Consider the following 14,166-nt stretch of genomic DNA (forward strand, 5'->3'; position numbering starts at 1 on the left):
CACTCATAAGAAGTTTAGATAGATGATAGATTATAGATATAGATATATAGAGAGATATATACATATATATTAACAGAATCCCTGATTTACCGACATGCACATGTGTCCCATCTCTGAAATCCTTCTCTGATTCCAATAAGAGTAACAATTATACTCAGTCCCAGAGAGGAAAGAGCCCTCTCCCTACAGCAACTTAACATAGTGTGACACACAGTTATGTCATTGCGATTGCTGTTGTACCTGCAAGAATATGCTAATAGAAGAGCTGTCCCTGTCTTGCCTGAATAGCACTCTGTTCAATATCAGCATGTACCCTTCCTTTCCTCTGCATGTAGGGAGATAGGAGGTGGAAGTAGCTTGCTGTTTTGCTCTCATGGTTTGAGTCTCTGTTCTTTTTCTCTTCAATTAAAGGAAAAGACCTGCTCCTAGTTGCACCCTCAGACTTAGGAAATTCTTCAACCCGACCAAAGTAATAGTGCTATCACAGAAGCATGTATGAGGTTTTTTGTAGTAGAGAAGAGACAGATAACCTCTCTGCCTGGGAGTAGCACAGTGGAGTTCATCACAGAGTAGGTATACTTCATAGAGTAGGTGTACTTCATAGAGTAGGCGACTCTTGAACTTTCCCTTAAAAAAACAAGTATTTTCCATGAGGACAAAGCAGCAAGAGTGCATCCAGCAAAGAAAAGAGCATGTGCTAAGGCATAAATGAAATGGCAACACTTTCTTAGAGAACTATAAAAAATGATTAATGAAGCCGAAGATGTAAAAAGCAGGAGGTAAGCCTAGTAGGTGAAGATTCTAATTGTGAGCAGCATGCAATGTAAATAATGCGATATTTTTCTCTAAAGGTGATGATTTCTAATGAAAGGTTTTAAGCAGGAAAAGGCACAATCAGATTAACATTGCAGATTGGCCATGAAGATTGTCTCAAGCAAAAGGCTTAGGAAGCAGCTTTCTCAGATCCTGGGGCCAAGAGTGTTAAACTACTTCCTGCTTTGTCACCTACTTTATACAGAAAAGTACAATGATTATATAACACTAGAAATATCAAAAATAGTCTAAACTTACATATATATATATGTATATATATATATATACATGTCCTTTGGTCTCACTTCAGCAGCTAGAATAAGAAGCAATTTACAAGAAATGCCAGCAAGCATATTTTTTGGATGGAGAAGGGTGACATTTGTGCACAAGAAAATGCCAAGGTAAATAAATTAGCACTCTTTCCCCTTCTCAGCAAAAAAGCACAGAATATGTATGCATTCTACAGGGATTGAGAGTTGCAAGGCATTAATTTTACACTAAGCACTATTTTCTCCTTAGTTAATAACAATATTGTCACATATTCTTAGATCTTTATATATAAGAAATTATTCTCAAATTTAATATCTCATAGAATAACATGACATCTCAGTAAGGACCTAGAAAGGTAGGCAGAAACTACCTTTTCATCTCCCTATTTTATATATTATCTACCAGAGATAAAGCCACACAACTTGGAAGTAGCAGGATCTGCTAGCAGTTCTAGAATCCACATCTTTCAACTTTGGGTTTATTGCTTTTTCTACTATTCAGTACTACATGTGTAGAAAAATAACAGACTCATGCACATCCTTTACTATAGCAAATAAGAATTTCAAAAAGCCAGGCTAACTAGTTTCCAATTGATTGGGCAAACCCATCTTAAGGTCTTCATTCTATTCCTGTTATCATCAACTGAGGAAGGTCAACGAAAATAGTATATCTTAAAATAAATCTACTGGACACTCCCTATTATTCCAGTAATATTTTTCCCAACCTTCCTACTTCCATCCCATCATCTTCCATGGAATCACTACCCTTTCAACAGGCTAACTACACTACAGTATACCTCCACGGTAATAACAACAACCATGGATTTATATAGTACTTTTTTCTAGGCACCCAAAGTACTTTTGTAATTGCTTCAGGGGGATTGGTAGGGAGTTTTTGCAGTCATCCTGTGTTTCCCTTCATGCAGAGTTGTTTGACTCCATGATATTTTCCATTTCTGACTCCCTCACTTTACCAAAAGACGGAAGATGAAATGCAAGAAAAAGAAAATGGCATACAATTAACACATAATTAAAATCCCCATGGCTTTCTTCTATCATACATGGTTTATGAGGGAGGATTGCCTAAAGAGCTGTATATTAATTAAAAAATTTAGCAAAAGCAAAGCACTGGGCAGTTCAGCTTTCTGAGTTTGCCTATGGGGTGGTAACCATCGCTCTTCTGTCTGCCACTAAGACCATTGTGTGGTATAAAAGAGCTGCAATAGCTAGGGTTTGAATTACACAGTAGTCAAGCTAGATAATTAAATTTCCCTTTCAGAAAGAATATGTCCCTGCTGAGGAAACCTTATTGCATACTGCTGTTCGTGGTGACCATTATTAAATTTGTAGGACATGTCCCTGAATTATAACGATTCATTTAAAAGTTATCATTACACAATCCAATATAATTAGAAAAGGAAGCAAAAATTCCAGCATAGTTTGAAAAAGGATCTGAAATCCTCCCAAGATTTACTCAACAAAGCAGGTCTTAGCTTGCATCAACAGCAAAGAGAGCAGTTGCCCAAAGAGTTCTTGCCTTTTCTTGCTGGATGGTAAATGTGGAACCTTCTGCTTCAGAAAAATTGCATCCAATCCCCTAGAAGCTTCTTTCCAGCTGTTCCCTTGGGATATTTCAATGAATTGAGTTGACTTGGTAGAGGAAGAAGGTATAATGGCAACACACCATTTAAAAAATCCATCCCATTTATTTTGAAGATAATCAAATTCTTACAGAATTTCCAATTTGGGGCGTATATTATTATAAGTTCTTTCCTCAAATATTAAGTGGGCACACTGATGTGCTGTATTTTTAAATGAAATGTAAGCATGCACTGCGTATGGCATGAATAAAATTTCACTAGATTCACAATGATCTCTCAAAAATATTTGCTACTGTGAATATTTCTCATATTTTCTTTTAGAGAAAAGAGAGACAGATATTACTACTATGCTATGTGACCTTAAAGTACATATGCCTCTCTCAGTTCTACTCCATTTGGGAGAAGTTTAACGCCTAAGAGCAGTGGTTATATTGTATATCATTTTCAGTCCTCCGTAGCATCTAGTTCATGGTTAGTGCTAAAAAAAATCACATATGAAGAAGAATTTGTCAATCACCAAGTAATTACAGAATATCTTCTGTGTATCACGCACAATGCTACACACAGTGAGGGATAAACATGTACAAGAACATGGCCTTGCCTCTAAGAATCCTACAATCTTGTTGGAGGGGCAAGATAAATATGGAAAAATATTAAGATATTCAAATGTTCAGGTACTTTAATTGTCTCAGAACTCTTCGTTGTAAGCCATAAACATATATGTAATATGGATCTATAAGAGTCTTTACTTCTTCCTTTATCATATCAAATTTTTTATTTCTCACTCATCCTTTCCATATTCCTTAACACCCTTCTAAAAAGCAGATTTTTTTCCATCAGTGAGAGTGAACTAAATAGATGTAGAATAAAGTGATAGATGAAAAGTTACTTTTTTTACTTAATACAAGACCTCAGTAAGATTTGTCGTCCCGTGTATTTTTCTGTTCTGTATTCAAATATTATTTATTGATGGAAGACAGTGTATAATATGGTTTAAATGGTAATATATTCATTCTGCTGACAAATTGGGGGATGGGATTCCAGATACAATGTATTTTCAACCACTGAGGAATCCTTAATTGATTATTTCAGATAGCTGTTTTCTGGTTTTATCAGTATAATTTTTTACTCCAACAAGAAATGAATTATATCACTCCCCTCTTAAAACTTTCTTCCGGCTCCCTGTCACATAGAACAGGATCCAAGCATTGTATCTTGGCAAAACAAGGCCTTTCATAAATGAGCTCTTATCTACCCTTCCAGTCTCATTTTGGGTGCCAGGTAGATGGCAATTTTCTAGGCTGACTTTGGGAAAGCAGCCAAAGAAGGTTACTCCTATTTTGGCTGTGAATGAAATCTCAACATTTTGGAAAATTTCTCTGTAAGAAGAGCTTATATCCTTCTTGATTCAATAGAGAGTAGTTTAACAGCATAATAAGAAGCAAGAAAACTTAGGTGTTATCAGGGAATCCAGAGCACAGAATTGAGCAAATTCTGCAGCTGATTGTTTTTTATTAGAATACGACATATATCAAAGAAGTGGAAGTTCCAGACAGCTCATTATTAAACAGGAAGATGAATAAAAGCAGACTGCATTTTATCTAAGTTATCCAGCTGATCAATCAATTCAAATGAGACTTTCTATTATAGTGCCAGCCAAACTGGCACTCTGATCGCTGATTGATCGAGGAGAGTAGGATTAATTTGGGGTCATCAGAAAAGAATGAAACAATCATTCCCTTTTTTATTTATAAATGTCTTAAAGATATGATACGTTCTTAGACAGATAAATAAGCAAGCATATCTAGGACACTGTTTTTGAAAATTGAATACAAAGCAATCACATAATTCCCTTCAGTCACTCATGAGTTTACATTCCCAATGACAAACTCCAATCTCAGGATTTATAACCCATGACTAGAAAAAAGTTTGAATGTCTCAAGTATTTGCCTTCACCTATCATACTTAATACTCACAAACCACTTAATGGTCTTTGGACGACTCATAGTTTTGGCTAGCTTTGTGCTTCCTTTTAAGTTCTTCTGCCCCTTTGACTAGCTTGAAGGTCCCAAGGATGTTATGTTGCTCTTAAATGGGCAGTCTGAAATGCGCTGCAAGTGACAGATTATGGTCAGGAGACAGCTGTTCACATATTTGGTCAGACAGCAGGAAATCTTTCAGCAACTCTTAAATAAAAAATACAGGATGATGTCGGTGTTTGGTGACACTGTTTTTAATCTTCACATTTCTCATTGACAGGAGGTAATGGTTATCCATGGGAGACCTGTCACATGACAGCAGCTTCTTTACCACCAGGAGAGTCGCAATATGGCCTACCAAACTACTTTAACAGTCGTAGCATTTGGGGCTATTTTTTTCTGAAAATGCTATCTCAGGCCAGGGAGAAAAAAAAAGAGAGATCTGTATTGGTTCTAAAATTTCTTTTTTATTTCTAAATAATTACAAGATGACTTCCCTAATGTTGCTGTTACTATCATCACATAACTTGAAGCAGAACATAAGGTTGCATTTCTATTCTAATACATTTAAAATTAGACCATAAAATGAATAGACTTATTGATAGGTAAAACTGATCAAATAATTAATAGCACTAGACTAACATCTACAATTGCAGTAACAATTCATGTAAAGAAAAACCTTACTTCTGCTGTTGATCAAGGTGGAAGAATGAGTTTCATTAGAAGGTCTTATTCTAGAGAATGTTTTTTTCCCTAATTCCAAAACTGTTTCAAGAATATTTATTGCCAATTTATAGAAGATCCCGAGATGGCGTTATTGTATTCTGCAGTCAATCACTAAAATTGAACATGTATAATAATAACACAAACCATCCAGGCTTAATGCAATATAAAGATATAACTTGATAAGTAATTTTTTAAAAGTAAGCTTCAAAACAAAGCAAATCATTAACTTCAGACAGCACCATAAAGGAATGATAGCTCTTTTCTTTGTGACCACAACCTTAACTTGAGCTTTGCTGGGTGTTTTGCACATAACAATGAGGGAATATTAGACATAACATAATTTTCATAGGTCATTGCCCTGTCAATGATAGAGAAGATAATTGCGAGAGAGTTTATTTCTGGTGTGTGTGTATGTGCACAAATGTGCAGGGCCTCAACTTTGCAACTGGAATTTACAGACTAATGATAAAATATATCCCTTTAAATATATAAATGACAATTGACTTCAAACTTTCCCAAGCCCACATAGGAATCCCCTGAAAACATATAAAATGTTGAGTTCTTCAACCTCAGCACTATTGACATTTTGGACCAGATAACTCTGTATTGTGACAGGCTGTCTTTGCACTGTAGAATGTTTAGCAATATTCCAGGCCTTTATCCACTTGATACCAGGCCTCTATCCCCCTGATACTGGTAGTCCTTTATTTCTCCCATCCCAAATTGTGACAACCAGAAATATCTCTTATACCTTTCCAGATGTTTCCTGGGGGACAAAAAGCACTCCCATTGAGAATCACTAGTCCAAATGGTTAAAAATTGGTTCCTTCCATTCTTTTACCAAGTATGGGCCAAGCCCCTTCCTTAATTTTCCTCAGAATGACTGAAACCAAACTGTAGCTCTTAATGAAATATTGAAGGTTTGAAGCTTTAAAAAAAAATAATAAAGTACAGCTTGGCTGGGTGCAGTGGCTCACGCCTGTAATCCTAACACTTTGGGAGGCCAAGGTGGGCGGATTGCCTGAGCTCAGGAGTTCGACACCAGCCTGGGCAACACGGTGAAACTCTGTCTCTACTAAAATACAAAAACTTAGCCTGGCATGGTGGCGTGTGCCTGTAGTCCCAACTACTCGGGAGGCTGAGGGGGGAGAATTGCTTGAACCCGGGAGGCAGAGGTTGCAGTGAGCCAAGATTGCCACTGCACTCCAGCATGGGCAACAGAGCAAGACTCTGTCAAAAAAAAAAAAAAGTATAGGTCAAGAATAACTTAGAGATCTGTATGTTATATGTAGCAGTTCACAGTCCTCTGATTCCTTCAGTGAGGGTCATCCTGCCTACCTCTTGTGTTTCTCATATTGAAACCAACTAATCCACAACCACTAACAGTGTTTTGGTTACATTTAATCTCAGAAACCAAGTCTTCAAAATACACAAAGAGAGGAGGAATTTCTTAACACACCGTTTGACCTCAACACCATTCAAGAGCTACCCTTTCTCATTGGGCCAGCCAATGGTCACTAGTGAGCATCAGGAATGACTGCTAAAGACAGGAATCCTGGCTGGCAATACTCAAACTCTTTTATTAGCCTTTAATGGAATCCTGAGTTTGGAGCATAGGATATGAGGAATCTGACTTCTCATAAATTCATGATTAAAGATAAATATACTATTCACCTTCTACCAACCCATTACTTAGTTATAGGTGTAGTTTATGTCTTCAGAATCATAATATCCAAACCATAGTCCATCATCACTCTGCTCTAAAATATTTATTATTCACTATTATAATCTGTATGTAGCCCATTGATAGTCCAATTCCTTTACTATAGTTTTCTCTGCAGCATGAGTGAGTTGAACCTTCAGTTCTCATCATCTTCCACTAAGAATGACATACTCATTATCTGTACTCATCTTCCACTAATTTGGGACAAATGAAAATCATCCATAACTCTATTTGGACAAGTCATGGTTTGCATATGGAAGAGTGCACTCTAAATACATAAAAAGCCAACAAGCCTTTTATTTCCTCTCCACCAAAAAAAAAAAAAAAAAAAAGAAAGAATCCTGAGAACTAATCTCATAAATACCACATTTGCTCTCTCAACTTCATAGCTCAACCTCTGAAATGGAGATATTGGCTTATGGTACTTTCCACTCAGGATCAATTGCAGACTTCAGTGCTGAAAGCTCCAAACTGCTTGTAGCTTTGAAAAGGCAACTTTTAGACCCCTAACTTCTTAAGATTTCAAAAATCATAGAGGCCATTCTTTGCCAGGGATTCCATGTGTGTTTCAGTAGGACACCAGTCAGGCTTCACTCAAAGTATTTATCAACTATTCATCCACACTGTGAAGCAGCAAAAAAAACTTTCAGAGTTTTAGTAATTGCATAAATACCTTTGTTTTGAAGCAATAAAAAAACCATAAAAATGGCATGCAATGAAGAGAACAAAAGCAATGAGCTTTTTAGAATATTACTATAAATAGCTGCAATGAGAATGACACTTTACCTTCGTGATCTTCCTCCTCAAAACACATAACCCTAGTCTAACTATTAGAAAAACCCCAGTTGAGAGACATTCTATATTTTACCAGTACTCTTCAAAACTGTCAAGGTCATTAGAAATAAGAAAGTTCTGAGAAACTGTCACAATCAAGAGGAGTATAAGGAAACATGATGACTAAATATAATGCGTTCTCCCAGAAGGAATCCTGGAACAGAAAAAGGACATGCAATAAAAATTAAGAATATCTGAATAATGGACTTTATTTAATAATAGTATATTAACATTGGTTCATCAATTGTAGCAAATGTACCATAGGAATATGAGATGTCAATAACAGGGGCACCTAAGTACTATCTGTACTATTCTTACAATTTTTCTGTAAGTCTAAAACTGTTCTGAAATAAAATGTGTGGGTAAATGACATCAGCAAGATGGCAGAGTAGAAAGCCCTAACTCTTCTTCCTCTACAGAAATACCAATATAACAATGAGATTGGTAACAAACACCTTGAAGTCCAATTCAGAATCCAGGTAAGTAGAAGTACCTCAGAGGAACATAACTGGAAAACAGTCACATTTATAGATAAGAAGAACAATTTCATTTTACCTGCATCAACCCTCCCCTAAACTGGCTTATCTCAGTGCCAAGAATATTGCCTCAGCTCATGATTTTTCCCACATGGGGAAAGTGGAATTAGAATGTGCACCTGGACAACTGTCCTCCTGGTATCTCAAAGCACACTCCATGGGGCTAGTTTCCAGCTCACTTCATATCAAGTATTGAACAACTGGCAAAGCTTGATAATCTGGGACAGCTTGGAACAAATAAAGAGGAAAGCATTTCCTTATAGCTGGAGCTGCACTGTAAGAATTAGAATAGGTCCAAAACTGAGTTTTTTCCCCCAGGAGGAAAGGAACAAAGTGAAGGGGGCTTAGTCCCAACATTTCAGAGCACCCTCTATAGAGCCAGTTACTATCTTGCCTCATATTGATCACAAAATAGCCAACAGACCTTGATCCCCTGGGATAACTAGGAACAAAGAAAAGGGATGGACATCCTTTTATAGCTAGCACTTCTCTGTGAGATTGGTACTAAGACTTTTCCTCCAGGAGTGGGGAAAGTTCGTGGAAGGGACCCTGTCCCCAGCCTTAACAGTGTACTCCTCGAGGAGTTAGTCTCCATCACGACTCATAAAGTACTCCGGAAAAGTGAAGGTCTCTCACAGTCAAGACCAGTTCATAAAGACTGGGAGAGGTAGCTGCTTTGTCAAATGTGCAAACAACAAAGCAAACATGCAAAGAACATGAAGAATCTATAAAATACAACATAATCAAAAATTAAGACAAATTTCCAATAAACAACCCAAAAGAGATGGATATCCGTGAATTTCCTAAGAATTCCAATTAATCATCTTTAAAAAGCTTAGTGAGTTACAAGAGAACAGAGACGTAAAACTATGTGAAACCAGGAAAACAATATGTGAACAAAATGAGTGCAAAAACATGTAGAAATGATTAAAAAAAAAAACTAACCAGATATACCATAACCAAAGAATACAAAACTTGCACTGAAAAATTTACTAGAGGAATTCAATAGCAGTCTTGATCACCCATATGAGAAAATCAGTGATTGTGAAGACAGGTCATTTGGAATTATCCAGTCAGAGAAGAAAAAAGAATAAAAACTAGTGAAGAAAGTCTAAGGGACTCATGTGACTCCATCAAGCAACCCATATACACATCTTCAGAGTCTCAGAAGGAGAAGAGAAAGGGAAATAAGGAGAAAGCTTATTTAAGAGAATAATGGCTAAAAATTTCCAAATCTGGGGAGCAAAATAGACATCCACATTCATGAAGCCAAGTGGACCTCAAATAGGTTGAATTTAAAGAGATCTACAGTGAGACATATTATACTCAAATTGCCAAAAGTCAAAAAAAGAATTTAAGGAATTTTGAAAGCAGCAACAGAAAAGTGACTCATTACATACAAGTGAGACCTTCCTGAGATCTCAGTGAATTTCCCAGCAGAAACTCTATAGGCAGAGAGCAATGATACATTCAAAGTCCTACAGGAGAAAAACTACCAACTAAGAGTACTATACAAGGCAGAGCTGTCCTTCAGAAATAAAGAAAAGATAAATGCTTCCCGACAAACAACAAAGTACTTCATTGACGTTCATCACCACTTGCTATGGTCGAATGTTCATATGGCTCGAAAATTTGTATGTTGAAAACTAATCTCCAATGGGGTGTTATTAAAAATTAGGGACTTTGGGAAGCAATTAGGTCATGAGATCAGAGCCCTGAAGGATGACATTAGTTCTTTTATACTAATAAAAAAGGCCCAAGGGAGCTTGTTTGCCCCTTCTACCGAGTAAGAACACAGCAAGAAGATGCCTTCAGTGAAGTGGAAAGCAAGACCTCACTAAATGCCAAATGTGCTGTCACCTTGATCTTGGGCTTCCTCACTTCTAAATCTATAAGAAATAAAATTCTGTGATTTATAAGTCACCTGGTTTATGGTAGTCTTGTTACAACAGCCTGAATGGACTGACACCACTAAAGCTGCCCTACAAAACATGCTAAAAGAAGTTCTTTAACCTGAAATAAAAAGACATGAATAGGCAGCATGAACAGATATGAAATATAAAACTCACAAAAATGTAAGTATATAATCAAATACAGAATACTCTACTACTGTAATAATGGTGCATAAATTAATTTTAACTATACTATAAAAGTTGAAAGACAAAAGTAGTAAACATAACTATAACTACAATAATTTGTCAGTAGATCCAGAATATAAAAAGTTGTAAGTTGTGATATCAATGACATAAATTGGGAAGGGGAAAAAAGTAAAAATGAAGAGTTTTTATATACAAGCAAAATCAAGATATCAGCTTAAAACTGATTGTTCTAATTTTTTAAATGTTCCATGTAAACCCCATGGTAACCAAAAGTTAAAAACCTATAAAAATATGCACAATATAAAGAGAAATGAATCAAAGCACACCACCACAAAAAAATGGTCAAATCACAAAATTGAACAGCAAGAGAGGAAGAAAGCAAAAAAAATACTACAAAACAGTCATGAAACAATTTTTAAAACAGCAAGAGTAACTCCTTACCTACCAATAATTATTTTAAATGTAAGTGGATTAAATTCTACAATCAGAAAATATGGAGTTGTTGAATACATTAAAAAATATGATCCAAAAATATGCTTCCTAGAAGAGATTCACTTTAGCTTTAAGGACACATATAGAATATAAGTGAAGGGTTGGAAAAAGACGTGCAATTCAAATGAAAACTGAAGAAGAGCAGGAGGGGCTATTCTGATATCAGACAATATACACTTTAAGTAAAAAAATTGCCACAAGAGACAAAAAAAGATTATACGATAATAAAGGGGTTAATGTGTCGAGAAAATATAGCAAGTATAAATATATATGCATCTAATATCAAAACTCTAAAATATATAAAGAAAATATTAAATCACATGAAGGGATAAATTTGACTTGATTATGATATACAATACTTTTAATGTGCTGCTGAATTCCGTTTGCTAGTATTTCCTTCAGGATTTTTTCATCCATGTTTATCATGCAAGGATGGTTTAATATATGTAAATCAATAAATGTGAAACACCACATTAACATAATGAAAGACAAAAACATATGACCATCTCAACAGAGCATGAAAAAGAATTTGGCATACTACAACATCCTTTCAAAGTAAAAACTCCCAATAAGTTAACAGTAGGAAGAATGTACCTTAACATCATTAGTACCCTGTATGTCAGGTATATAGCTAACAATTGAACTCATTGGTGAAGGATTGATTTTTTTTTCTCTAAAATCAGAAATAAGACAAAGAGGTCAACTCTCACCACTTGTATTCAACACAGTACTAGAAATCCTAGCCAGAGAAATTGGTCAACAACAACAACAAAATGGGCATCCAAATTGGAAAATAATATTTAAAAATAAGAAAAGAACCTCAATAGACTTTTTCTAAAGACATACAAATGGCAAAGGTATATAAAAAGCTGCTCAACATCATTAATCATCAGGGAAATGCAAATTAAAACCACAATGAGATATCACTTCACACCTGTTAGATTGGCTATTATTAAAAAGACAAAAGATAACATGTGAGGCAATAGATATGTTAATTAGCTTGATTGAGGTAATCACTTCACAATGTTTACATATATCAAAACATGATGTTGTGCACCTTAAACAAATACAATATTTAGCTGTCAATACCTCAGTAAAGCTGGGAAAATATAAATAAAATAAAACAAAAGTTTATTTTTTATAAAAAATTAATACACATAATTTCAATTCCTTGTTATTTTCCTAGTACTCTACAGCAGAATGCTAAGCAAAACTACAATACAAGTTTTGAATACACCTCAAAAATTATCTTGCCATATTTTGTCAAAGTGATTAGTGGGACTGGTAGAAGGTAACTGCCCATTGAATTAACACACTTATATGATTAGGCTTTGCTTCCCCACCCAAATCTCATCTGAATTGTAATCCCCATAATTCTCATGGGTCAAGGGAGAGACCAGGTGGAGATAATTGAATCATAGGGGTGGTTTCCCCCATGCTGTTCTTGTGATAGTGATTGAGTTCTCACAAGATCTGATGGTTTTACAAGGGGCTCTTCCCCTTTGCTCGGCACTTCTTCTTCCTGCCGCCTTGTGAAGAAGGTACCTTGCTTTCCCTTCACCTTCCACCATGAGTATAAGTTTCCTGAGGCCTCCCCAGCCATGCTGAACTGAGTCAATTAAACCTCTTTCCCTTACAAATTACCCTGACTCGGGCAGTTTTCTATAGCAGTATGAAAACGGATTAATAAACACACCACCTCACTGAGATCACATTAAGGGGAGACTAGTTCTTCTCAAAATATGCTTCCATATTTTTGGTTAATGCTTTACTACTAAGGCCAAACAAAAGCTAATGGTAAGCAATAATGTCTGGAAAAGTCCCTTGGCAGGTGACTTATCAAAATTAAAAGAGATAGACTAGATTGGAAACCTATACATTACAGGTGGAATTTTTTCAAAACCCAGTTTAACACTTGTACAACTCAGCTGCTTTTATCCACCAAATTTACAAAATAATCTGTTTGTTTCATTACTGTGTATATTACACACACACACACACACACACACACACGTAAATAAAACCAGTCATTCATGTAGACTCTCTAACTGCTCCAGTAAGCAATTGCTGAGAAAAAATCATTCTTTCCTCTTTTTTCATGCTTTGAAAGCCTCATAAATTGTATTTTTCTCAAGCTATTCTATATATGGCTGCAAAAGTAATCCTTAAAGTGAAATTCTAATCTTTGTCTCAGTCCACTCTTTTCCCTCTTTCATATCACACAATTGAATGCACATTCACAAATACATACAAACATACATACATACAAGTGCCACACAGACTTCTGGCTTCTCATTGCCCACAACTGCAGTCCAAATTCTTCACATAGTATTCAAAGTCTTCCACATTTTAGTTCAAGATTCACTTCCCAACAGATTCTCTCTGCTACAGCTGGGGCCTCCTCAAAGACAGTCAATTCTCTCCTCTGTAACTTTACTTGAACATTGTCCCCTCTGCTCAGAATGTGCTTCCTTGTCCTCTCCATGCTTAAAAATTCTGCCCTTTCTTTTCAGTTGCTGCCATCTTTGCTGTGCTACTTAGTCTTTTGACCTCTGAATTTCCTCACAAATAACAGAAAATATAATACTTGCTTCCAGGGTTGTTTTAAAAAGTAAAATAAATTAAATGAGATGCACGTTTACTGGTTATCAAAACTTACCTAGAAGAGTCTCGTAACGCAAAAGAGAGTGAATCAAGTCTAAGGGCATATCCATCCACTGGGGACCCAGGATAGCTGGAAATTGCATATGATCTACATTCAGGAGTGGACAGACCGACACCAAGCTTCTGCCAATTGTTGCAGAATTTCTGGCCCAATAGTATTGTGTGTTATTTCAAGAGTAGCTGCATTTATGAACCATATCCAGCCCTCTGTCTTTCAGTTTATAAATACCGATACATCTGGCAGTACATCAGACAGAAAATACTCTCAGCTAATGTCAATCTAAACATTTTAATGTACTGAGGCTTCATTTTCTACCTTGAAGGTTGTTGATTTTTAGCCCATGGAGTACAATCAAGAATTGCATTTTCTCTCATGCTTAAGGATTTTATATCCCATTTTTACAGTTCATAGTTCTCTGTACCTCTCAGA

The sequence above is a fragment of the Symphalangus syndactylus genome, chromosome 9 (assembly GCF_028878055.3).
Source record: "Symphalangus syndactylus isolate Jambi chromosome 9, NHGRI_mSymSyn1-v2.1_pri, whole genome shotgun sequence".
Taxonomy (NCBI): Eukaryota; Metazoa; Chordata; class Mammalia; order Primates; family Hylobatidae; genus Symphalangus; species Symphalangus syndactylus.